Consider the following 25,604-nt stretch of genomic DNA (forward strand, 5'->3'; position numbering starts at 1 on the left):
CACAAATGGAGAATCACTATTTGCATACCTTGGAGCTGGATACTGAGTGAGAAGATAAAAGAGAAATATAATGTCGACTGCTCTTGGGCGTCCGATAGAGCCCTGCTTTTAGGGAGCCTGTCCTCTGTTGGGGAAGACAGTTTCCACCCTCTAGTCTCCTCTCTGAGGAGAGTACTTACTTGTAAACCATCAGACATCCTCATCCCAGAATCCCTAGCCAGATGCAAGAAACTGCCTCCTATGAACTCATAGGGAGGCACATGATTCTTAGCCATTCCTTCAGCAAATCAGAAGCAGAAGTTGAGAGTAGAAGGCAGGGTACAGACTCTCAGCCATGGGGAATCATTACTTTTCTTTTTCCATGAGGGGCTGGACCAGAGGAAGCCAGGGGGAGGCATAAGGGACCTCACCAAGGGTAGATCCTTCCAAACAGATGTTTTCCTTTCTGATATCAAGGGATCTTTACCTCCCGGTATTGAGAATCTTTAGCATTTCCCTGTAGGCCCTGCCCACATCCCCAAGTGAAGCTCAAGGAACTTGTTTGTCGCCTCCGGCTTTCCTGACACCACCCTCTGCCTGCCATTTTTCTATTGTCCTCCTGGTGGTGGTGATGGTGGGGGGCTTGTCTTATGTGACACACATGCCTCCCTAGGTGTGTCTGACCCAAGGACAAGACAATTGCATGGGTAAATTTTGGCCTCAAAGTCCACAGTGCTTCCTGCCACCCCTTTTCCCAGCCTTCCTTCCTTGATATGATCCTGAGCTCTAAGGAGAGCTGGTCATCTGCAAAGCCTGGTCCTCTGCCCTTCTGCTCATCTGGCCCAGGACAGAAGTATGGGAGAGAAGGAACATGGACTCATGGCCTACCCTCATCTAGGGGTGAGGGAGAGAGAGCCTCCTGGGGAAGTACCTTGAAGCTGAGCCCTGAAGGCTAAGGGGGAGGTGCCCACATGTGGGGCAGGGGGTGAATGCTCACCCTCACGAACACCTCCTGCTCCTTTTACTCCTTTTCTCCCCAGTTCCTGGAATCCATTCTTGGCTCAGTGCCCCTCAGCCCAGGCTCCATGGGTCCTCCCCCTATACCCACACGTGGCCCAGAGTCCACCTTCCCTGGGGTCCCCCTGCTCTGAGACTTCCCAGGGCAATATATCCCAGGAATTCAGCTGGAAGACTTCAGCCCTGGAGGAGGAGGGTCCCAGTGGGCAGGGTCTGGAGATTCTTCAAAGGTGCAGCCAGTGCTAAGAGAGCTATATGGGCTCTGCTGCTCTCAGGCCACACCTGTGGGGAGGAATCAGAGAGGGCATCAAGAACCTGGGGCCGAGACCTGGTGGAGGGGACAAGACCCAGAGAGCAAATGAAAAGCAACCGAACCAGAGATACTTGAGAGTTATGAGGTCTGGATCACAGGTGTACCCTGACTGGGATGTGGGACCCAGGGCCAGGTTCCGCCAGTGAATGGGCAGTGACAATGTAATTGGGGGCCTAGGTTCAAACTCTGTTTTCCCATGTACTAATTAGGGACTCTGATCAGCCACGATTTTCTCTCTGACTCCAGTTTCCTCACCTATAAAAAGGATGGTATCAGTCAGAAAATGCAGGACAGAGTCGTTGAAAGGAATCAGCTCATGGGATGGCGAGGGTTGGCCTCCTGGGTTCTCGGTGCTCTCCCTGACTCCTTCCTAAGGAAGTGGGCCTGCGAAGGACGGAACCTACGAATATGCACACGCACATGCACACAGCAAATCCTCGATCAGAAGGATTTGACTTAGGCGATTATCGCAGTATTTGAAACCTGTAGGGCAGGCAGTCAGGAGGAAGAGACCAGGAGGGTACTGCTGGAACTCCCTGCTGTCTACAGGTAGCTGGGAAGGGAGGACCCAGTGAGGAGAAGAGCAATTGGAGACTCAGCTGCTGTTGGAATTCTCCTTCATCACGAAGAGTCCAGCCCCTTCCAAGATCTCACCTGATTAGGTCAGGCTCACTGAGGATACTTGTCCTGGTTTAAACGCGTCTTATTAGAGACTTAAATTACATCTTCAAAATGCCTTTACAGTAGGCCTCAGATTCTTGCGTGCCTGCATAACTTTACAGGAGAAGGTGTGTTTATGGTACAAAATGGCTATTGCCCTGCCTTCCATTCTTGTAGTTGACCCATTAAAACCATCTCATGGGGATAATGATTTTTATAAGGATTAGCTATTAGGCTCTATTTGGGAAAGTTCCTGACACAGGGGAGTCTCTCAGGGCAGGATAGGTGAATCCACCAGACAGGAATTCTCCACTGAGAAGCTGGGACACTTCTTTCCCTAGCAAGGGGAGCCTGGGAGATTCTGCCCCTCATTTTCCTAGGTCAGAAGTGAGGGTGCCTCTGTGGGGCTCCTGAAATTCAGGGACATGGTGCAGGATGAGCAGGACCTCAGTTTAACCATCTCCCCGGACCCCTCTTGCCCTGGTTGTTGAGGCCACGAGAGCCAGAGCAGCTGGGAACAGGCGCAGTGACCGGTGGGGCTTCAGCAGGTGATTACCCGGCAGAAGCTGGGAGCTGACAGGGTAATTATTAGCCTCTAATTGCAGGGCAAACCCAGGCCGGGATCCTCCTCTCCAAAGCAGAGGGCATTACTATTTGCATAGCAATTAATTACTTTGGGAGCTACGGAATTTAATTACCCACCAGTCCGCAGGAGCCAATAATTAAATTACTCTCCGAAATAGGGTATTTATTTCCCAGTTAGGCTGAGCAGGTAGCTCGGACCATGGGGAGGGTGCCTGGGGGGTGACCTCTGACCCGCTGCTTGGTCCTCGGCTTGCGCCTGCCAGCAGGCTGTGCCCACGCGGATGCGTTGGCGTCCAGGTACACAAAGATAACGGGCCCTCGGCGGGCACACGGACACCCTGCACCACCCAGACCACGGGCCGGCCCTCGGGCAGGCGGTGACCGCAGAGCCACGCCCACGCATGCACGTGCGATCCCACACGGTGAGCAAAAGGGCACAGAGGCCAAATGGGGTGTTTTGACTCTGTCATTTTGCCACAGTTGTTTCGTGTAACGTGTCAGAATGTGAAGATGTATTTTTAGCACCGTGTGATTCTGAGCCCATCCTGGAATCTTTCACCCCTGATGCCTCTCCGGGATGGGGTTAGGGTCGGAAGGGGCTCTGGACAGCATGGGGGTGGGGGTAGGTTGAGAAGTGTCTCTTTTGAACATTGCTCGATAATAAAAAACTTTCTGGAAGTTTGATTTTCATGTATAAAAATGACCAGGTCAAAACGTCATATACTCCTGTGAGACGTGAGCTTGCAGAAGACTCGAAGTTGGGGGGCATCTGGCGGCTTCCAGACAGAAGTGGCGCCTTGGAGCTGAGCTGTGTGCCCTCCGGCCCTTTCTTCTCCCCCTTAGCAAGCAAGGTGGGGCTGGGACCACAGAGGTGAGAAGGGGTTGAGGGCACGGGGAAGCTGGGTGGGGGGAGTCTGGGTCAGCTTGTCTAATGACCGAGGCCCGCCCTGTTCCCCAGGCCTGTGTGCCTAGAGGCTGGGAAAGAGGAGGCAGGAGAGGGGAGAAAGAAGGAGGAAGACGGGGATGGACTGAGGAGGAAGAGGGTGGCAGGAAGGGGGAGGAGATGGGCTGGGGGAGGAGCTGTACACCTCCAAATTAAATTCGCCCCTCCCATCCCACCATAGCTCTGCCCCTCATTGCTTCCCACGGGCTGTCTGGAGGCTGCACCTCCGTCTGGAGAGTGTGGGGTGAGGTCCCTGGCCCCAGAGCTGGGCTTCTAGTGTTAGGGCAGACGTGCTGCCCATTGGGCCACCCAGTCTTCTGGGCAGGTCCCGTCTGAGGAAGGATGGCGGAGGTGGGGCTGGCTTCCTGTGCTCTTCATTCTAGGGAGCGGGTCAGGCAGACGGAGCTGCGACTGGCTGTCCTGTCTATTATCTTCCTCCCTGCCGCGCCGCGGGTGACATTCTCAAGCCCTTGCTGTGCGCAAGCCCTGAGCCCGGCCCTCTTCCGGCCCCGCTGCCTCTGGCTGGGGATTCCTTCCACCGCCTGACCTGCCTTCCCAGCCCATTGGCCCCTTGGAATTCCCCTCCCAAAGCCGGGAGCCGGGCCCCTGCCCCCACCCTCCAGCTTGGCCTCAGGTCCTCCCCAGGTGGCTCCGTGGATGCTTCTAATGAAGTTCTCTCTGACTCTGTTCGGGGCACCCACCACCCGAGGAAGGGCGCTGCCGGCCCTCAGCCCAGGCTGCTGACAGCAGCGATCCATCTCCATCACGGTAATGGCGTCCCCATTAATCGGCCATAAACTAATAAAGCAAGCACTTTCCACCCCTCACCCCCCCCCCCAACTTCATTAAGTCTTTAGTACATTAATACGTCTTACTTAGTGTCAGCCAAGCCTCTTTCTCCGTTTGGGGTGGAGCACAGTGGGGTGGGCACCCTGCCCCTCCCCTGGCCTGGGCAGAGGGGTTGCTGACCGGGGCCACCCGCTCCCCTCCCCTCCTCCCGCCCCACCCACTGCCCCCTCGAGGGGCCTGAGGGACTGCAGGGGGCAGCAGGGGGCAGCAGGAGCAGGGAGCCAGTGAGGAGGGGAGAAAGAGGAGGCAGGAGCGGGGAGGCAAAAGGGAGGGCCTGAGGAGGAAGGGGAGAGAGGGGATGGCAGGAAGGGGAGGAGATGGGCTGGGGGAGGAGCTGCACACCTCCAAATTAAATTTGTGATTCAGGCATCAGATGGGCCGACAGCCAGAGATTAATTCGGCTGATGGAGTTATAAAGAACGGGAGGCCTGGGTCATCAATCTTGCAGCTGTCAGGCCGACAGGCGAGAGTATTAACCTGGCGAGACGACACGTACCGAGGGCTTCTTCATTTCACTCACCCCAACCACGTCCCTGACCACCTCTGGCCCGTCTCGCCAAATAACAATAATTGCGGCTGTTAACGATGACAGGGACAGCACGCGGGGACTGGCGCCCCTGCCGGGGCCTGTCCTCCTGGCACTCCCACCCATCGCTCAAGCCGACCACTCCCAGAAGGCAAAGCAAGTGACAGCTCTTTGCCTTCTTTGAGAAGTGGGGAAATTGAGGCAGGGACTCCAACAAGACCTTCAAACAGGCCAGGGGGTAGGGCTGGAAGCCACATTGGAAAAAGAAGACCATGTCCTGGATTCCTCTCGCCCCCAGGAAGAGCTGTCCCCCACCCAGCTGACACCTTCAGTTCTGACCAGGGAAGCTGGGGTCACGAAGGTCAGATGGACCCTCTCCTCTGGCCTCTTAGCCCCTGGCCTCAACTCTGAGCACTGGGTGGGTTAGGCGGGGACCCTACCGCTGGCCGAGGCCCCTCACCCGGGCTGGGGCAGCTGCTGTTCCTGGCAAGCCACTTCCTTCCCTCCTTGTCACTCTCACTCCACACCTGGGGGTGGGGTGGGGGTCTCTTTGCAGAGACTTGTGGAAACACCCTCCCTTGGGCGGAGAAAGGGGGTGCGCGCTGCCTTGATGTTGACACCTCTTTCAGCTCCAGCTAATTTTCACATCCTTCAAACTTTGGTATCTCTTTCTGTCTCCTTGCTCCAGGGAAAGGAAGGGAAAGAAGGAACATGGTGTGTGTGTAAGAGGGGAGAGGGGTGAGAAGATGTGACGGCGGGGGCGGGGGGGACTTTAGAGCTTTCTGGGATTGAGCCAGGACATGTCAGTCCTCTGAAACTGTTGTGCCAATGTAGGCCACAGGAAGTGGAGGCCTTGGAGGGGCTGACATCCCTGCAGTGCTCTAACCGCGTTGCTTATTGTTGTGCTTTAGCTGTGTGGCTACTTTCATGTTTCCAAAACCCCCTATAAAGTACCATCTAATTTTAACCCCATTTTACTGGTGAAAACCAGACTCAGAGAGGTTGGGAGACTTGCTTAGGCTCACACAGCCAGGAAACAGTCAAGCCCACGCTCACTCCCTCTCCCTCAGGGCTAGCTTTCCCCTAAGGCCAACGTCCCCCCCCCATGTCATCTGCCCCCTCCAGTGTTCCCAGCTGAGGTTACCCCAGGCGTCAGATCCTCCTGGTATGAGGCGGGTGGGGAGGGTGGTGCTGTTTGCTCGGAGGGTGGGGGTGGGTGCTTGGTGTCAGAGAACACTCATCCAGGCAGAGGGCAGAGTGGGGGCCCCACCCGGGGAGGCTCCCAGTGTCCTGCCCCGCAGTAACCCCAGGGAGTAGGATTTGCCCTTTCCCGAGGTCCTGTGGCCTCTTGGGAAAGAGAGGGTGCTGACTTGCCACGTCGCCCACCCTCCCGGGGTTGGAGCAATGGGAGGCACGCCGTGCTGGGGGGTGTGTGTGTGTTGGGGGGATCCTGGCTTGGATGGGCCTAGAGAGAAAGCCCTCCCTCTCACCTCCTGACCCCCGCTGGGACGGAGCCGGAAGGGGGATCGGGGAAGTGGGCCGGCTGGGGCGTCAGGGGTTGGAGGCTGGAGCTGGGCCAGCCCCTCTCCCAGGCTCCCTGGGACCCATTTCAAGTGGCTGCTTCCAGGCTGGGCCAGCCAGGGGGAGGGGGAGCGGGAACAGGGAGCCTGTTTCCAAGCAAAGGTTCAAGGGTCTCCCTTCCTGAGTCCCTGCCCCCCTTGCTCAGGGCAGCCACTCATTCCACCCTGTCAGTCGGGGGTTTACTCCTTATCCGGACCAAGGCCGGCTGGAGGCACCCAAGCCCTGTCCCACCTCGAGGTGGTTCTGATGTTTGTGTGGGAATGGCTGGAGACCCCTCCCATCAGGCCCCGGGGGATCACACCCCCCAGGTCTTATGGTTTTTATCACTGCAGTAGCTGAGGGGGTTTGATCGGACCCCCAAACCCGCACTTCCCCACCAGCCTTCTCGGATTCTGGATCCGGGGCCCATGGATCAGCCGTCCAGGGACCTCCAGGCAGTAGAGATGGGGTGCTCTCTGGTCTCCGGTTACCCCATTGAGGCTGTCGTGGAATCGGACCCCCGAGGGCCGTCTGACCACGATCAGCACGATGGTCCCTGGCACCCTCTCCACGTGCGAGCTCATCTCCAGGCACTGGAGAAGGTCACCTCCGGGACCCCTGCCTCTTCTGCCTTGGCGAAGGGGAAAGGTGGGGCTGCTGGGAAGGAAGGCTCTTATAAGGAAAACCATGTAAAATACTTGCCAAAAGTGGTTGTTTTTCTGTGTCTCAGTTTCCCTATCTGCAGTAGGAGAAAGAACGCCTCCTTCTTTGGGTTGTTGCACTGCTCAAGGCAGATGGCAGAGTGGGGCGGCACAGCGGGCACTTGATAAACGCTTTGCACGGTCCGCTGAAACAGGGAGCGAGTGTGGGGTGTGGGGAGGGTGCAGGGCCCAGAGGGGAGACTCAGTCCACTCCCAGCTCTCCCGTCCCCCTGTGACAAGCCAGGCAAAGGCCCTGGCTCTCGCCTTGGATGCCCCCAGCCCTGGAGAACTCCTGGACAAGGCTGAGAGCACGTCTGTGTGCTCGACGGGGTTGTGCTTATACAGTGTGTGCTTCCACACCCTGTCTCCAGAAAGGAGCCGCTTGGACGGCAGCCAGGCTGTGTGTATCCGCGAGCGTGTGTGTGTGTGTGTGGGCGCGTGTGCGTGTGTGAGAGCGTGAGGGTGTAGGCCCAATGGCTGGCACCCAAATACTTACTGATCAATCTCTGTCTTTCGCACACCCAGCCCTGGTCTCCGGGAAGCTCTGGGTCCTGAGCTGGTGCCCAATGGGCCTGCGGGGGCAGAAACAGGCCCAGGAAGATGGATTTCCCTGTCCGCTCGGCCCCCACCCAGCACGGGAGGCGGGGAGGCTGCTTCATTATGTTTAATGGGATTATTGGGGGGGGACAGCAGTCATGGGGCATTAGCTACTAATTGGGTCCGTAACACAGTTAATAAAGCTCTTATGGTCTTTGCCATTAAGTGTAATTAAGGGGGTGCTCTGTGGCGGAGGGGGGGGGCCGGATGGTGGCGGGGAACGGGTACTGGGCTCTCACTGGTAGGAAGGAGCCAGAACAGGAGCAGGTGACAGGGAAGCTGGCAGCTAGGCCATGGCTGGAAGCTGCACCAGCTTCTGGAGTCCACCCTGGCCGGGGTTCCCCAGCAGATCTCCTGGGGGTTGGGGAGGGGAGGTGGGCAGGAAGGGGAGAGAGTTCACCTCGTGCTGCACACAGGGGCCCTGGGGAGACTTCCTGACCCCCTCCCTAGGTGTCCACCTCCTTGAAGAGGCTCAGAGCACAGAGGAAATGTCCCTTCTGAGGAGAGAGGGCAGAGATGAGCCTGGGTCCTGACTCTAGCTCGGGTCTGCTGTTTGACCTTGGGGAAATTGCATGACCTCTCTGGGCCTTAGTTTCCCTTTCTGGCACAGGAAGATAATAATGAAGTGATCGCGAGGGTTTCAGAAGCTGGTGGGGGGAGGGGGGAGGAACCTAAATGGTGAGTGACTGAGGAACAGATGAGTTCAATAGGCAGGTGCTGATACACTTTTTATAAGGTTTTCATTTGATTTTGCAATTGTACAAGGAATCCTTGAGGAGTTCTCATTGTATATTCAGAAGCATATGGAGTGAACCTCCCTACTCTGCTTTCTCTCCACCATCGATTTGGTCCTTCTTTTTCCAAAATTTTTGGGACACATTTACGGAATATATATGTCCATAGAGAAACAAAAGGTTTTCTTTCTTTTTTACACTAATGGCATAATGCTTTATGCATTCTCTTGCATTTAGCTTTTTCTCTCTCTCACATTTGTCTTTCCAGATCATTACATGCAGATCTACTTCATTCTTTGTATGGCTCCTCAGTATTCTAGAGTATGACCTAACATAATTTGTTGAAACAATTACCTATAGATGAACATTCAGGTTGTTTCCAGTATTTTGGCATTTAAACAATAGGCAATCCCAGTATTATCTTTGTGTGCTTGGGTATTTCTGCAAGCTAGATTCTTGAAAATTAAATAGTTGGGTCCAAAGTTATATGGTTATATGTATTTTGTTTTTGTTTATATGATAAATTTGTTATTTTTGAAAGGTAAAGTATGTGCAATTAAAAAAAAAAATACAAGAGTATAACAGTGAAAAATTTGTCTCCTTCTTACCCCTGACCCCCAGTTCTGCTTCCCACAGGCATCTTCTGTAACTTCTCAAAGATTCTTTCAAAGACATAAGAATGTTTATTAAATTTTCCTTCTTTCTTTCTCAGAAATGGGGCCAAGTCTATGCTCTGTACTGTGCCTTGCTTTCCTCACCTACCATTATGTCTTGAAGATCATTCTAGATCAGAACCTGTAGACTGTTCTTTTAATGGCTGCACAGTATTCCATTGCATGGCCGTGTCTATGGACATCTGGATGGCTTCTAGCCTTAGCTCCTACAAACGAGGTTGCAATCAATGCCGTTGAATTCCTAAAGTGGAATGCCTGGTCTAATGATATGTTCACAAATTTTTTTGATAGATATGTCCAGATTGCACATCAAAACGACTATATCAGTATACTCCACTCCGAAACTCATGGCGAGGCTGCCTCCCAGGCCGCTTGCTGGTGCCACCTCTGCTGCACTTGGGCATACTCACGGGCAACGGTTCCGGCAGCTCCTGGGATGGGGATCCCAGGGAGAATGCCCAGGAGCTCAGCTTCCCTCGGGAGAGGGCTGGGCAGGACGCAAGAGGAGTAAGCCCTCCCCACTGCGCCTGAGAAAGCCACTGGGTAAACAAATTGTCAGAGAAGAGGAAGAGTTACAGTCTGGGGTCAGGGGTTAATGCGGATGGAGCTACCGGGACACGCTGCACAGAGCAAACAAAACAAGTTGGGGAGGGGGAGGGGCTGCCTCCCCCTGTGTGTGTGTGTGTTGTGTGTGTGTGGGGGGGATGCGCCAGCCGGCCTGGACTTGGCTCTTTGGTTCTGCCCTGGGCAGCTGCCACCGTGGGCCCGGCTGCTGGGTCTGAGGCCAAGGGGGCAGCTTTCCCTTTCCCTAAGGCCTCCCCAGGCCAGCGCGGGCAGGCGGCACCTGCTGAGCACCCTTCGCACTTCCAGTGCCCCTCCTCCACCGGGCGAGCCCCTGGAACCCCGTCTGGGAGGCTTTGCGAGGTATTAGAGGTGAGCCAGGAGGCGGGCCCGGAGCCAGGCGTCGCTTTTAGAGCATTCCTGGGCATTAGGCTCCCCGCCCCAGCCCGGCCTTGCCCTCAGCCCACTGAGCCCCAGGGGCTTCTCCGCTGCAGCCACTCCTGGCCTAATTACAGGTGTCTATGTCGGGGTCAGCCGTGGGATTAATTTGGGGCTTGTCCTGGGGCGGCCCGGGCTCATTAATGGGGGCCCAAGGAGTCCAGGTGATGAACCAGGCAAGCAGGGGATTAGCGGCCGAGCGAGGCTGTTCTGGGGAAAGGCTGGTTTGGCCGCGGCTGAGAGCGAGGCCCGAGGGCGGGCTGCGCGCACACTCACCCACACAGGTGCTCACACACAGCCAGGGACCCAGGCTGCCAGGGACTCTTGGAAGCAGCCGCATGGAATTTCCTCCCCACGTGGGCTTACACAGAGACATGCACCATGAGTCGAATTAGAGCCACTTCCCATGAAGCCACGGGGTATATGAGGGGTTGGAGCCCGGGGGGGGAGATGAACCAGAGAATTTCTCTCCAGCTGGAATCCCTGCGCTGCCCCTGCCAGCCTCCTCCCTTGCCCGGGTCCACCCCTACTGGGCCAATGATGTTCCCTTTTCTTTTTCTGGCAGCACTTCCTCCCACCCCAGGAATTCTGTAGCAGTGGCCTGTGGGTAGAATGGCTTAGGGTGGGCGCCCAGCCAGGCACAGTCCAGAGGGTCCCTGTCAGCCCAGCTCCCAGGAGAACCCCCCACCCACTCTGTGCCTTCGTGACAACCCTTAGTTCTGGGGTGGGGGAAGGCCACCCGGCACAGAGGTCACTGAGGAGGAGGAGGAAGGAGCTGACAGGAGGCAGGGCTGGGCAGGGGCTGGGCAGGGGGAAATCGCTTAACCCCACTGGTCTTTGGAACCCCCTCCCCGCACTGACGGGGGCCAGCTGGAGCTGGCTGAGCGCGAGAGGCCCAAGTGTGGGAATCCGGGGAGGGGGCCTCCCGGGGCTTCCTGGGGCAGCTGGGAGGAGGGGTCCAGAGACCCTTCTTCCCCAGCCTGGCCCTCCGTCACCATCCCCCCGTGGGTGTGGAGACGGGACCTGGCTCCCTGACTCTGTAGCTGGCAGGGGACTCTTTCCAGCATGAACCACTGTCCCGCAGGCCCCAGCTGGCTGACGTTACCCCATTCTTAGCAGGGGGTGGAGGCAGTATGGGGCGGGGCTCAGAGAATCAGCTTTCTCTGTGTCCCCTTCCCAGGGCACCCTTTTGTTAGTATTTAAAGGTGGACCCAGGTGTAAAGTGACTCCCATTATAGAAAGAGCCACCAGTTTAACCCTCTCCCCTGAAAGGTGCCCACCTGTTGTCACCGCAGCCTTGGTCCTGGGCATCACCCGCCCCTGCCTGGGCTCCCCTGCCTCCTCCGGGCCGTGCCCAGGACCCTCGCATACTCCTGGCCCGTAATTGAATATAAAGGCCCAGAAGCCTGGGCAAACAGCAGCATTAATCACCAGCAACCTGGCCGCCTCCTGCCATAGATCTTTCTCACCCGTAAAATAGCTCATGTTAATCATTGCCGCTGATTTATGGTCTTCTCCGCCTTGTACATAAATTATTCACTGTTGCCGGGCGGCGGGAGGCACCCTGTGAGGAGGACTTCCATCCTCCCGGCTCCGCGGTGATCCGCAGACCTCTGCGTCTGCGTGGCAGCTGCGTGGCAGGTCTGGCCACAGGCGTGAAGCCACAGGCAAGGGAATGCAGGGGACGGCAGGGGACCGTGTCCCCCATTCGAGAGTATCTGCTTCACCCAGGAGCAGAGCCAGGAGCTCTTCAGCTCCAGGAAACAGGGCTGTCACCTCGGGGTCCTCTCCAGCTCTGGCTAGGAGAGAGGGCAGAATGGGGGGCTGTTGGGTGGCCCCGGGAGGCTCAGGGAGACCCTTTACCTGGAGGTTCCTGCTCACCAGGCCTGGAATTCTGGCCAGCCAAGCCTGGCTTTCCGGAGTTCCCTATCCCAGGAAGCAGGATGTGGGCGTGTCCGCAGGGAGCGAGACCTCCCCCCACCTGGGTCTGTGCTGCCCTCTCCCCGGCCACGCCACGCCTCTGAGGAGCCCAGGGCCTCAGCAGGTGGTGGCAGTAATTATGACAATGTCCACCAGGTGGCAGACCAAAAACCCGGGACGGCAGCTCCGGGAGGCGGGGAGGCAGCACTTGGGTGAGGAAATGCTAGTGGAAAGGTGGGCTCCGCCAGGGGAAGGCGAGGGGGAGTGGGTGGAGGCGGGGAGATCCCTTAGCCTCAGTGGGACCAGAGGGCAGACCCCACCGCCTACGTCAGACCACACCTGGTGGCGTCCTCCACTGGGGCCACCTCGGGAGGAGCTGGGTCCAGGCGGTGGGTGTGGGCAGGAGGGCCCTGGAAGGGCCAGACCTCCCGGCCATTTCAGCAGCAGCCAGCCCATCACGGCTCTCCTTCCCAGGCCCGAGTCCGTTGCTTCCCAATCCCTCATTCTTGGCAGAGACCCTCAGCAGCAGCCAAGACAGGAGCTCCTGTGGGGTACGGCCAGTGGGGCTCCGGCGAGGCCCCCAGGAGCCAGGGCACTTGCTGTCTCACTGCAGGCACACACTCAAAGGCCCTGTCCCCGAGACCCACTCCCTCCTCCCATGCCCACATGGAGATGGGGGAGCTGCTCAGGGACACAAACGTGTCCTAAGAGGTGGAAGACCCCTAACCTGATACTTTCCCAGTCACTCCCAAGATACAGCGTCACCCCCCCGTAACGCTGGGGGTACAGCCTCATCCCCCCATAACCTGGGGGTACAGTGTCATCCCTCCATAATGCTGGGGGTACAGCCTCATCCCCCCATAACCTGGGGGTACCACCTTGCCTACACCCTGAGGGTCCTGTCTCGTGCCCATAACCCCGAGGGCACCACCTCACGCGCGTCCTGAGGCTGGGCAGGTAGTGTGCAGAGCCCACGCAGCACTGCCCCGTGGCCAAGCCACGGGCCTTCATCTGAGCTTCCGGGCTCTGGTGCCCCCAGGGTGGAGCGGAAGGGACAGCCAGGCCTCCCCCAGTGGGCCCCAGCACACATGGAAGCACTGCCTCCCCTGGCAGGTTCCCCGAGCCTTTCTCTGACCGCACCCCAGCCTCCCTGCAGACATCCCCTCAGGTCCTGGCAGTGCCCTGTCGGTCCCCCTCAGGGCCTCTGTGTCCTGGCGGGGACTCCCCGCCCCGCGCAGGCCCTGTCTCCCGCTCGCCGGCGCCCTGAGGTTGAGGCCTCTCCGTCAGTGCAGACCAGTGTCTCTCCAAGGCCTGGGCCGGCCTCCCACCTCCTGAGCTGGAGACTGCGCGGATGGCCCCCGCAGATCGGAACCCTTACCAAGCCTCCCCAAGCCTGAGAACCGCTGCACAGGAGCCTTCCTCAGAGCCAGGGGCGTCCTCCCGAGGCGCGCAGCTCCCCGAGGGCGGCCGCAGATCCGCCTGGCTGGGTGGGAGGTTTTCCTGGTTGGCATCTGAGTACTGACACCTCCGCAGCGGCGTCCGCCTGCCCTTCGGCCCCGGTGCCTTCTCCTCCTGGGCCAGCCCTCGGCCCCTCCACACCCAGCCTGCCCGGCTTCGGCGGACCTGCCGGCTTCATGTCTGTCTTCACGTCGGTTCCAGGGCTGCCCCGGCCCGGCTTGTTTATCCTTCAGGGGTCCGAGTGGGTGTTTCTATCCCAATTATGCTCTGACCACAGTCACCACAGATACCAAAACAAACGTCCTGGGCCTCAAAGGAGGGGAGGCTCAGACAGGCTGGTGCCAGGGGGACTGATAAAGGGGGATCTGCTTGGGAAGGAGGTGATGAGAGCTGCTCCTAGTGATGGGGCCCTGGGGAGCGGGGGTTGCTGGGTAATTGGCCTCCTCAGCCGGGCCTGGACCACAGAATGGGCAGGGTCTCAGAGCTCCTCCCCGTACCCCCCAGTTTCCTGGCTGGCCTCATCTGACGGGGACCTTGGAGGTGCCTTGGCAAGACCTCTTCTCTCCCTGGCTGCTGGCTAAGCCTAGTCTCACCTCCAGAAACCCATGGAGACCTTTTCACCTCCTCTCACACCTGGCGGCCAGAGTCTGGGGATGGAAGTAGAAGTCAGGATTCTATTCTGTTGGAGAAGATGAAGAAAGAGGGGTAATAACTGCTGGTGATAGTAGCACAATATTTTGAATATAATTAATACCGCCAAATCCGACACTTGAGTGTGGTTAAAATGGGAAAATTTGGGCTCTATACCGGTGACTGCAATAAGAAGTTATATATTTAAAAAGTCGGGGATTCTAGTCCCAGGTTGGCTTGGATTGTGGTCCTTGCCCACTCTGTGCCTCAGTTTCCCACCCCAGATCCATTAGCAGAAAATGCTTCCCAGTCTGAGCATACGTGAAGGAGAATGAGTCTGATCCGCCAAGCCTCCCTCGGGTGCCTGCAAAATGCAAGGAGGCTTCTCAGGGAGCAATGGCGACCAGGACGTGGAGAGGAGAATGGGCGGATGTGGCAGCGGCACTGCTGATTGGCGGGCCCTGCTTTCTATCGAGAGCTTCACAGGGGTAGGATGCCAGGCTCCAGGACTATAAGGAAGAGGCCTGTGATGGTTAGGTTCTTGTGTCAACTTGGCCAGGTGATGGTGCCCAGTTGTTTGGCCAAGCAAACACTGGCCCAATTGTTACTGTGACTTAAATCATCAGTAAGTTGGTTGCATCAATGGCTGGTTACATCTACAATCAACTGAGGAGACTGCCTTGAGCAATGAGAGACTTCTCATCTGATCAGTTGGAGGCTTTAAAAGGAGAAGGGTTGATTTTAGTAGTCAGAAGGGACTTCAGCCAGGCAGCTTCTCCTGCAGAATTCATCTAAAACCTTCATCAGAGTCCCCCGTTTGCATCCTGCCCTACAGAATTTGAACTCATGCATCCCCACAGGCCTGTGAGACAATTTTACAAAACCTCTTTCTATTTACAGATATCTCCTGTAGGTTCTGTTTCCCTAGAGAACTCTAATACGATTGTTTACAAGAGATTATTTTTTTCAAAGATTTATTTTTATTTATTTATTCCCTGTCCCCCATTGTTTTGCTCGCTGTCTGCTCTCTGTATCCATTTGCTGTGTGATCTCTGTGTCTTCTCGTCTTCTCTTTCGCAGGCACCAGGAACTAGACTTGGCACCTCCCATGTGGGAGGGAGGCGTTCAATTGCTTGAGCCACCTCAGCTCCCTGCTTTGCTATGTCTCTCATTATCTTTCCTTTTTGTGTCTTCTTGCTGCATCAGCTAACCATGCCTGCCTGTCACACCAGCTTGCTGTCTTGTTTGTCTTTTCCAGGAGACACCAGGAACCAAACCTGGGACCTTCCATGTGGTAGGCAGGAGCTCAATCGCTTGAGCCACATCCGCTTCCTGAGATTGACTTTATTTATTTATTTTTTTAGAATAAAGATTTTTAAAAATTTCTCTCCCCTTCGCCCCATTATCTGATCTCTGTGTCCATTCGCTGTGTGTTCTGTGTCTGCTTTGCATTCTTGTCAGCGGCACTGGGAATCTGTGTTTCTTTTTGTTGCATCATCTTGCTGTGTTAGCTCTGTGTGTGTGCAGCACCACTACTGGGCAGGCTGTACTTTTTTCGCATGGGGTGGCTCTCCTTACAGGGTGTACTCCTTGAGCATGGGGCTCCCCTATTCGGGGACATCCCTGCGTTGCATGGCACTACTTGCGCACATCAGCACTGCGCGTGGGCCAGCTCACCACACAGGTCAGGAGGCTCTGGGTTTGAACCCTGGACCTCCCATGTGGTAGGTGGATGTTCTATCAGTTGAGCCAAATCTACTTCCCTGAGATTAACTTTAGATACAAAGAAAAGACATAAACAAGTTGAAAGTGAAAGGATGGGGAAAGATATTCCATGCTTGAGTGTATTTGTCCCTGTGTGAGTGAGTGTGTATGCTGAGGACTGAGAGCTTGTGCGTCTGTGTGTGGGAGTGTACCTGTTGGTGTGGGTGAGGCTGAGTGTGTAGTTCAGTGTGTCAGAGTGTGTGGCCTTAGATCACACTAGTGTGAGTGTGACTAACAAGTGTGCTAGAATAACCATCGGGGGTGCCTTGAGTTCCTAGGGCTGCTCTAAGTACCACACTGGGTGTCTTAAAACAACAGATTACTTGCCTCACAGTTGCAGAGGCTAAAAGTCTGAAGTCAGCGTGTCGACAGGGCCATGCTGCCTCTGACACTGTAGCAGAGAGTCCTTCCTCACTTCTTTTTGGCTTTGGGAGTAGCTGGCAATCTTGGGCACTCTTGGCTTGCAGCTGCAGTACTTCTATCTCTGGTGCTATAGTCACTTGGCATTCTCCTCTGTGTCTGTGTGTCTATGTCCACATTTCCCTCTTCACCAGTTGTAGGGGCTTTGGACTCATCCTAATCCTATTTGGCCTCATCTTTACTAATCTCATTTTCAAAGACCCTATTTCCAGATAAGGTCACGTTCATGAGGAAGGGGCTGAGGACTCGAACATGTCTTTTTGGAGGACACCATTCAACCCATAATGGAGGGTATAGCAGTTTGATATGGTTATGAATTCCAAAATTAGATATTGGATTATGTTTGTAATATGTCTTTACCTGGGCATGATTAAGTTATGATTATGGCTTTGACTGGGCCACATCCTTAGGGCTCTGACTCACAGATAAAAGGCATAGCAAAGGACAGAGTTGAAGGTGTTTGATGTTGGAGTTTTGATGTTTGAGTCTGATGCTGAAGCCTTAAGCTGGAATCCTGGGAAGTAAGCACACAGAGGAAAGAGTAGCAAGCCCCAGGAAGAGAGGAACCCTGAGCCCAGGAAGAAGCAAGCCTAGTGAAGCAGGCTAGTAAGAAAGGGAATAGACAGATCTGGAACCTGGCAGTGTCCATGTAGACATCTGGAACCCCCAAGATGACTGCTGGAGGAACTCCACCCTTGGGATTCTGCTACCTAGAACAAAGACTTCTTCCTGGGAACAAGGAAAAGTCCCGAATGTTCTCTAGAAACTTTATCATTGGGTCCTCACTAAGGAATTGACCGGTGGGGTAATCAACCCAAACAGCAAACAACTGGAATCCCCTCCCCTTCCCTTAGTAAAGGGGTGGAATAATTAGCAATTTAAAAGCAAACTGCAAGGCTTGAGCTCTCTCTCTTGCCTTACTCTCTTGCTTGTGGACTTGTGCTGTCCTCTGTGCACTGCTGTTGCCATTTTCCCTCTGCCATGTGGCCACACAAGTAACCCTGGGGACTTATAATCTATAATGGGGGATTGTGGCTTGTAAATTAGCCCTCTTCATCCCTTTTCATCCCCTTCCTCACTACGTGGGACCTCTGCTCTGTTATTTTCTGTCATTTTCTCCCATTTCTCTTCCCTCCCTACCTGAATAAATTAGTGGCCTAACTCACCCAACATGCTCTTGAAATTCATTTCTCTAGCTTAGTCAAAGAACCTAATTAAATCCGGTTACACTGAGAGGGACCCAGGAAGCCTGAACCCTCACAGACATCTGCAGCCATCTTGCTCCAACATGTGAAAATAGACTTTGGTGAGGGAAGTAACTTATGCTTTATGGCCTGGTATCTGTAAGCTCCTACTCCAAATAAATACCCTTATAAAAACCAACCAATTTCTGGTATTTTGCATCAGCACCACTCTGGCTGGCTAATACAGAATTTGGTACCGAGGAGTAGGGAAGTGCTTTTGCAATTACTGAAATGCTAGAACAGTTTCAGAAACGGGTAAGGGGTATTTTTTGGAAGAATTGTGAGTTGCTTGGAAGGAAAGACCTACAGTGCTTTGAAGAGACTGTTGATAGCAATATGAATGCTAACGAGACTTTTCATGATGCCTTAGAAGTAAAATTATTTTGGAAACTGGAGAAAAGGCAATCCATGTTTTAAAGTTGCAGAGAACTTAGCAAGATTAACTCCTGGTTTATGGAAGGCAGAATTTGAAAATGGCGAGCCTGGGCAATTAGTTGAAGAAATTTCCTAAGTAAACCCAGAGAATGAGGCTTGGCTTCTGTTGTACCTTATAACAAAATGCTAGATGAGAGAGATAAACTGAGGACTGAACTATTGGGCACAAAGAAAACAGAAATTAATTCTGGAAAGTCCAAGTCTCTGGAAATCAAGCTCCCAGATGATAGTGCCCCATTTGGGGACTTAACCAAACTTGGAAATTGTAAATCAAGAATAAAGATGCAGTTATCTAGGAAAGACTTGTGGAAAGTCTTACTGTCTGATGGCTTGGACCTCTGCTTCTTGCATGCTAAACCAACAAGGTTTTTGAACACTGTATGAACGAAACCACTGTCAGCTTGGACTAAAAGGGACATGGAAAGGAGAGATTGAAGGAGAAACAGTGTTAAGAGGAAAACCATGGAAGTTGAGATCTGGAATTAGGACTTCACCTTGGACCAAGAGAGGAACCCACCCATGTGTACAGAGAGGGTGAGTTTGCACCAGCAGTTGAAGAGGGTAGATGTTCCCACCCAATGTTCTGGGAGAGTTCTGCCACCCCAGGATACAGAGAGGGTGGAGCACATTCCCCAAGGATTATGGCAGTTAAGGTCAGCACCCCACAGGTCTGAGAGGGGTGGACCTGTCCCTCATGGATTAGAGAAGGCCAGGTGGTCAACTTGCTACTCTGAGAGGGTTGAGCCTGTTTGCCAAAGGTTAGGGGGAATGTTGTCTTCACATCACTGTACTAGGGGAGTTAAGGCTCTAACCCAAAGATTGGGTAAGGTGTGGCAATCACCCCAACACTTTTGTAGGGTGAGGTCTGGAATTTGGTAGACACCCAGATGCTTGGTGAGGGTGGAACTAAGAAAATGGCCATTGGGCAAGTAGGTGGGAAGATATCGGGGAGAAGAAACCATCATCTTAAGAATGACTCTCAGACTGAAATCGAATGGAGGATGCCCTGCAGGTTTACTGAACTGTAGAGGACCTGTGACTCATGTTTCCCTCCCAATTTCTCCTTATCATAACAAAAATATTTATCATTTGTCCATTTGTGTTTGGAAACATAAATTGTTTTGGAAGTTTCAGAGGTCTATAGCAGACAGGACTTTGCCTCAAAACAAACTGTATTTCTTTAAATTGATTGTGATATGATTTAGTACTTGGATTTTTACTGATTTAAGTTTTTTTTTTTCCGAATATTGTAATGTCTTCTGGAATTCAGAGGGTGAAATGTAGCAGTTTGATATGGTTCTGAATTCCAAAAATAGATATTGGATTATGTTTGTAATCTGGTCATACCTGGGCATGATTAAGTTATGATTATGGCTTTGTTTGGGTCATGTCATTAAGGCGTTGGGTCCCCACCCCTTAACAGGTGGGGACTCACAGATAAAAGGCATGGCAAAGGACAGGGTTGAGGTTTTACTTTTTTAAAAAAAGATTTAAAGCAGTTGTATGCTCTCTGTGTCCATTCACTATGTGTTCTTCTTTGTCCGCTTACATTCTTGTCAGTGGCACTGGGAATCTGTGTCTCTTTTTGTTATGTCATCTTGCTGCATCAGCTCTCCATGTGTGTGGAGCCACTCCCGGGCAGGCTGCGCTTTTTTCGCATGGGGCGGCTCTCCTTGAGGGGTGCACTCCTTGTGTGTGTGGCTCCCCCATGTGCAGGACACCCCTGCATGGCACGGCACTCCTTGCACGCATCAGCACTGAGCATGGGCCAGCTCCACACGGGTCAAGGAGGCCCTGGGTTTGAACCCTGGACCTCCTATGTGGTAGACAGATGCTCTATCAGTTGAGCCAAATCTGCTTCCCTGGGTTGAGGTTTTTGATGTTAGAGTTTCAATGCTGGAGTTTGATGCTGAAGCCTTAAGCTGGAGCCCTGGGAAGTAAGCTCACAGAGGAAAGAGAAGCAAGCCCCAGGAAGGGAGAAACCCAGGAAGCCTGAACTCTCACAGACACTGGCAGCCATCTTGCTCCAACACATGAAAAAGACTTTGGTGAGGGAAGTAACTTATGCTTTATGGCCTGATAGCTGTAAGTTCCTACCCCAATAAATACCCTTTCTAACAGCCAGCAGATTTCTGGTATTTTGCAGGGGACATGGGTGCCCATGAGTGTAATGGTTGTGCTAGGGTGTAGGAGCACAAATGTGAGTGGGAAGGACGGAGGTGGCTCTGCATCTTAGAGCAAAAATCCCAGGAGACCCAGAGTCTGATCTCTGCCCTGCTGTTGACCAGCTGTGTGACTTTGGACAAGTTACTTCCCCAAGCCTAAGCTTCCATGCCTGCAAGTGGTGAGGCAAACCCCTCACGGGTTAATCACGAGGCCCAAGTGCAGTTTTGCGGTAGAGAGCGCTTCGCAATCTGTCAAATGTAGGTACTTGGGGAAATCAATGAGCTCTCTCCATCCTCTGCCCCTCCCTCCGGCCCTGACTATAGTGCTGGCCAGGCTCTGAGGGGCTGGAGTGGCAACCCAGAAACAGCAGCCCACAGAAGGGGCTGTGGGCCCCAGGTCCAGGAGGACTGGTCAGGGATGGGAAGAGGGAACGGTGGAGCTGCCGCCTGTGTCCACATCAGCCTCCCCGGCCCAGCTCCACGCTTGACCCGAGGCTGCCTGGCCTCACCAACTCTGACCTGTCCACACCTCACTGCTCTTCGGATCCAAGGGGATCCTCTTCATCTCCCCCCCCCCCCGCCCCCTACGCTCCGGAGGCTGCTGCGCCCTGTCTGGGGAGGGGACCTTCTGAAGCCCTTTCTCCCTAAGGTTCTAGGGTCCTCTGCCTTGCGGCTCTCCCACCCTCAGCCTCCACAGAGTGAGCTCTGGGCCCCCAGGCTCCTAACCCCTGCCTGGCCTCCAGTGGAGTCCTCCTGTCTGAGCAGAAACCTTTGGGAAGCTTTTTTAGCATACAAATCCCTGGGCCCCACCCCAGGCCTATCAATCAAAATCTTGGAGTGGGGGACCCCGGAGTCTGTAAAAGAGGTTGCTTCTGGGGCCACTAATCCATGGATATACATTTGGAAATCATCAACTTAGTGCCGTGGTTCTCACCCCTGACCCACACCAGCCAGGAATCACCGGGGGAAGCCTTAAAAAATAGCCCTGATGCCCACACCGTGTCCAGATCAGAATCTCTGGGGCTGGGCCCAGGCAGTGAGAGTTTTAAAGCTCCCGCGGGTGATTCCAATGTGTGGCCAAGCTTGAGAACCACTGACCTGATAAAAATCACCTGGGGTGCTTTTTAACTATCCAGCTTCTCAGCTGGAGATTCCCTTGCCTTGGAGATTTTGGTTCCGTGGGACTGGGGTGGGGCCCAGGAACTTGCATTTTTAAAATAAATACCTCCAGATGATTCTCGTTAACCGGAAATTTTGGAGACAGTAGCCTTGCCTAGAGCTGTGCATTTCCAACTTTAATGTGTGAATCACATGGAGATCTTGTTAAAATGTAGAATCTGATGAGACCAGAGAGGAAAGCAGGGACCTCACAAGCCTTGAAAAGAGTTTTGAACTTGATCCCCAGGGTAATGAGGTGCCACTGAAGGGTTTGTTTCTGTTTTAAAGGTTTGTTTTATTTATTTATTTCCTCCCCCTTCGTTGTTTTTGCACTTGCTGTCTGCTCTCTCTGTCCGTTCACTGTGTGCTTGTCTTCTCTTTAGGAGGTACCGGGAACCGAACCTGGGACCTCACATGTGGGAGAGAGATGCTCAGTCAGCTGAGCCCCCTCAGCCCCCTGCTTTCTTATGTCTCTCATTCTTTCCTCCTTGTGTCTCCCTGTTGTGTCATCTTGTTGCATCAGCTCACTGCGCCTGCCCATCGTGCCAGCTTGCTGTCTTGCTGGTCTTCTCCAGGAGGCATCAGGAACCAAACCCAGGACCTCCGAAGTGGTAGGCGGGAGCTCATTCTCTTGAGCCACATCTGCTTCCTTGAAGGGTTTTAAATAGAGGAGTTTTTTTGCTCAGATATAATTTTCAAAAGATTATTCTTGTGGTCACATTGGGGATGGATTGGATGGTCCCACACCAGCCCGGAGGCTGTTGTAGCCGGTCAAGGTGAAAAGTGGTGTCCTGGGCTAAGGAGATGGGGTGTAGGAAAAGAGAAATTAGTGATCCTGGGGAGGACCTAGTGAGCAACTTGGTGTGAGGTGAGGGTGAGGGAGGCTTGAGAATGCCCCCTGTGTTGGCTACTGACTTTGGCTCCCTTCCACCCCTGCTGACCTGACCTGTTAATTATTTGGCCTTATGCTCCTCTGGGACTAGGGTGGGGAGGGGCAGCAGGAAGCAACCTGGAATATGTTATGGAAGTAATGTCTTAGAGAGCACCTCTTCTTGTCCTTGGGTAACTTTGAAGGTTTTCTCTCAGCAGGTGCCAAGACTTGGAGGCTGCTTTGGGGATTTGGTCTTCTGAGTTCCTCGGCCCTTCATGATATCCTCTCTGGCTCTCTCCCAGAGCCAGGGAAATCCCGGTCCAAGAAGCAGCCTGGCCTTTGAATGCCACCTGGCTGGCCCTCACTGCAGCCCCTAAGCACCTCCCAGAACTCCCCCAGGCTCTTCTCTGCTCAGTCCACCAGCCCATCCTGACGAGGGATTGGCTACATACAGCGCCCCCACCCACCCTTTGAGCTCTGACTCCCTCTCAGACCATCCACTCTGAGACCTTGCCTCTCTCTCTGTTTGGGGACCTCCTTTCTCCCTGTTTGCAAGTGGATGCTGGCTCAGCATCCTGAGACCCAGATGCTCTTCTTTGGTTCCCACGTCGCCTGGGTCCACCTTCCTCTGACAGAGCACTATCCGTGGCGCAAGCACTAAAACTGAGATTCAAGTTATGCTCGCCCAGGCAGGAGGGCCATGCTGCCATAAGTGTTTGCCATCATTGCCTTCAGCATCCAATGAGAGTTAATTATATGCTAGGCACCGAGATAAGTACTCTGCATGTATTATCTTGGTATGTTTGCCACACCCCCAAGAAATAGGTTCTCTTATTATTCCCATTTCACACATTTGTTATTATGTGTGAGTTTGTCATGAATGTGGTGTGATGGGTAGAGATGCACAGCAGAAAGAGTTGATCGGGGTTCAAAAGAACTGAGGTTGAATCTTCCTCGGCCCTTTGTTATCTGAGCGAAACTGGCCAAGTCTTTAACTTGTCTGACCCTCGGTTTCCTTATCTGTGACATGGGGCTGGCTGCCTTTCAGAGTTGTTCTGAGGAACAAATGAGGGAATGTGCAAGCCAGGATTTTATCAGCTGCAAAGGGCCACCTGCTGTAAGTGGCTGTCGTGCCAGCGGTCACTTGACATTTGTCAGATGAATTACTGCGACTGAATCCATGGACTGTGGGTACAGTCAGGAGCCCTTGGGACTGGGCTTCTCCCTAGGATGGCAAATTACAAAATTATAGGCAGTCAGCTTGCCACTTTCTCTGCCTTCCGTGAACATTTTGTGGCCATCTTTTTTTTTTTTTTTAGGTATCAGAGCCAGGGATTGAAACCAGGACCCTGTATGCGGGAAGCTGGCACTCAACCACTGAGCCACACTGGCTCCCCTGAGTTGGTTTTTTCATTTGTTTGCTTACTGTTTGCCTTTTTGTTTTCAGGAGGCACCAGGGACCAAACCTGGGACCTCCCATGTAGGAAGCAGATGCGCAACCACTTGAGCCACATCCGCTGCCCTTTTCTTACCTCCATAAAATAAGGAACTGGAGCCCAGTCAGTCTGGACACACCCCCAGTTTTAACATTCCAGGAGGGCTCTACTGGAAGACAACTCCTTGTGACATCGGCCAACCAGAATTGCTGCTTCCTGTAATGGATAAAAATCTTCAGGTCGTGTTTGTGTATATGTCCTGTTTGTCTCACTCATGATCCCTTCTTTGATTCATCTAACATGTATTTATTAAAATTCCTTAAACTTCAAAAGTAAGCCATGAAAGCCTCATTCCTTTTGAGAATGGGCGCAGTGGATCATGGTGTCCAGAACTGCTATTGTGACTAAATTGAGACACTGGGTTATGCTTCCATCACAGTAAATTTATTGTAGTGGTGTCAGTGAGACTTGTAACAATTTTTTTGCTAAGGTCATGAATTAAAAAATGGATATAACAAGACTTTTCAATATTATAAACAGATTAAAGGCTAGTACATTTTAGATCATTGGCCAAAATACAAATGTACTCTTTCTAGGGACTTGAAGTGGATAATTTGAAGAAATTAAGGTCCAAGAATTCTAATAAATAGGTGGGGAGTTTCTGAAGTATACATCAATATGTCCATACACAAATGGAGATGAAAAGAAGCCCAGCTAGAAGGATTGTGACAAGGCTGACGACAGTTGTGGATTCTTTTTAAAAGGGCTATCATGAAGATAAATCTTGTTTCAAGCTTCAGAGGAACTAAGTTGACTTAGATAATTAAACAGTGGAATGATCACATGTTGAATTCTGTAAACAAAAATTCATTAACTTATAATATGCTACACATAATAAAAATACTTTTTACACTGTAAAAAAAAAGCAAGACATGAATGCATTCTTGCTGTAAGAAATACAGATGAAGCACCCCTTCCAATCTCAGGATTCTTACCATAGATCCCTGCAGTGGCTAGTTTTCTGTATATCCTTCTAGATCATTTTCTATGATTTACATTCATGTATGTATTATACATAAAGAAGCATGTAGCTTTTTTTCTTTAATACAAGTATTCTTATTTTTCTACAATTTGCTTTTCCAATTGCAAATAGAGCTTGGAGATTTTTCCATATCCAGTGCATATTGATATACCTTGTTATTTTTAACTGCTGTGCCTTAAGTATTCTATAGCTTGGAAGCCATTGTTTATTTAGCATTCCCCTGCCATTGGATTGTTAGGTTGCTTCCAATTTTTCATTGTTATAAATGCTCTGTGAACGCTCTGGTATGTAGTTCTTTGGGCAGATGTGAATATTTCATTAGGATAGTGGATATATAAAAATAAAATTGCTAGGACAAAGATGAACATGTTAATTTAAAGTGCCAAAGAACCCTCTAAAAAAGCTGAACCAGTTTATGGTTCTACCAAGAGTAGATGAGACAACTCACACACATTCTCTCCAATGTTGGATTCAATCTTTTGAATTTTCGCTAATTAATGGATCAAGGAAAAACAAATCATGTGTTTGTTTTAATTTGCATTTCTCTAATCAGGATTGCATTTCCCAAATGTTGAACATATTTTTCTAAGTTTATTGGACATTTATTCTGTTAATTGTATTTTTAAAATTGTACTTCTTTTTCTGTGAATTGCCTGTTCATATACTTTGCCCATTTTTCTATTGGACTTTTAAAAATCGTAAAAAAAATTTTTTTTTCATCATGCATTGGAATTCTTCATTCTGGAGCAAGTCATGTTTGCTTGTCTTTCAGTGTTATTACAATATTATTTATGATCTCTTTTTGTACACCACTTTTAAATTTAGATGTAGAATACTTGTCAATGTTTTCCTTTATGGCTTTTGTATTAGTATTTTGTGCCTTATTTTAAACAGCCTTCTCTAATCTGAAATGATTAATTTATA

General features: G+C 52.4%; 1 non-coding gene across 1 annotated transcript; it reads left to right on the forward strand.

Moving 5' to 3' along the window:
- Window positions 1-23,982: 23,982 nt before the first annotated feature.
- Window positions 23,983-24,117, forward strand: LOC111764147 (small nucleolar RNA SNORA1). Its single transcript, XR_002796837.1, has one exon. It is a non-coding gene; the product is annotated as a small nucleolar RNA SNORA1 (small nucleolar RNA).
- Window positions 24,118-25,604: the final 1,487 nt, after the last annotated feature.

The sequence above is a fragment of the Dasypus novemcinctus genome, chromosome 6 (genome assembly GCF_030445035.2).
Source record: "Dasypus novemcinctus isolate mDasNov1 chromosome 6, mDasNov1.1.hap2, whole genome shotgun sequence".
NCBI classification, from domain to species: Eukaryota; Metazoa; Chordata; class Mammalia; order Cingulata; family Dasypodidae; genus Dasypus; species Dasypus novemcinctus.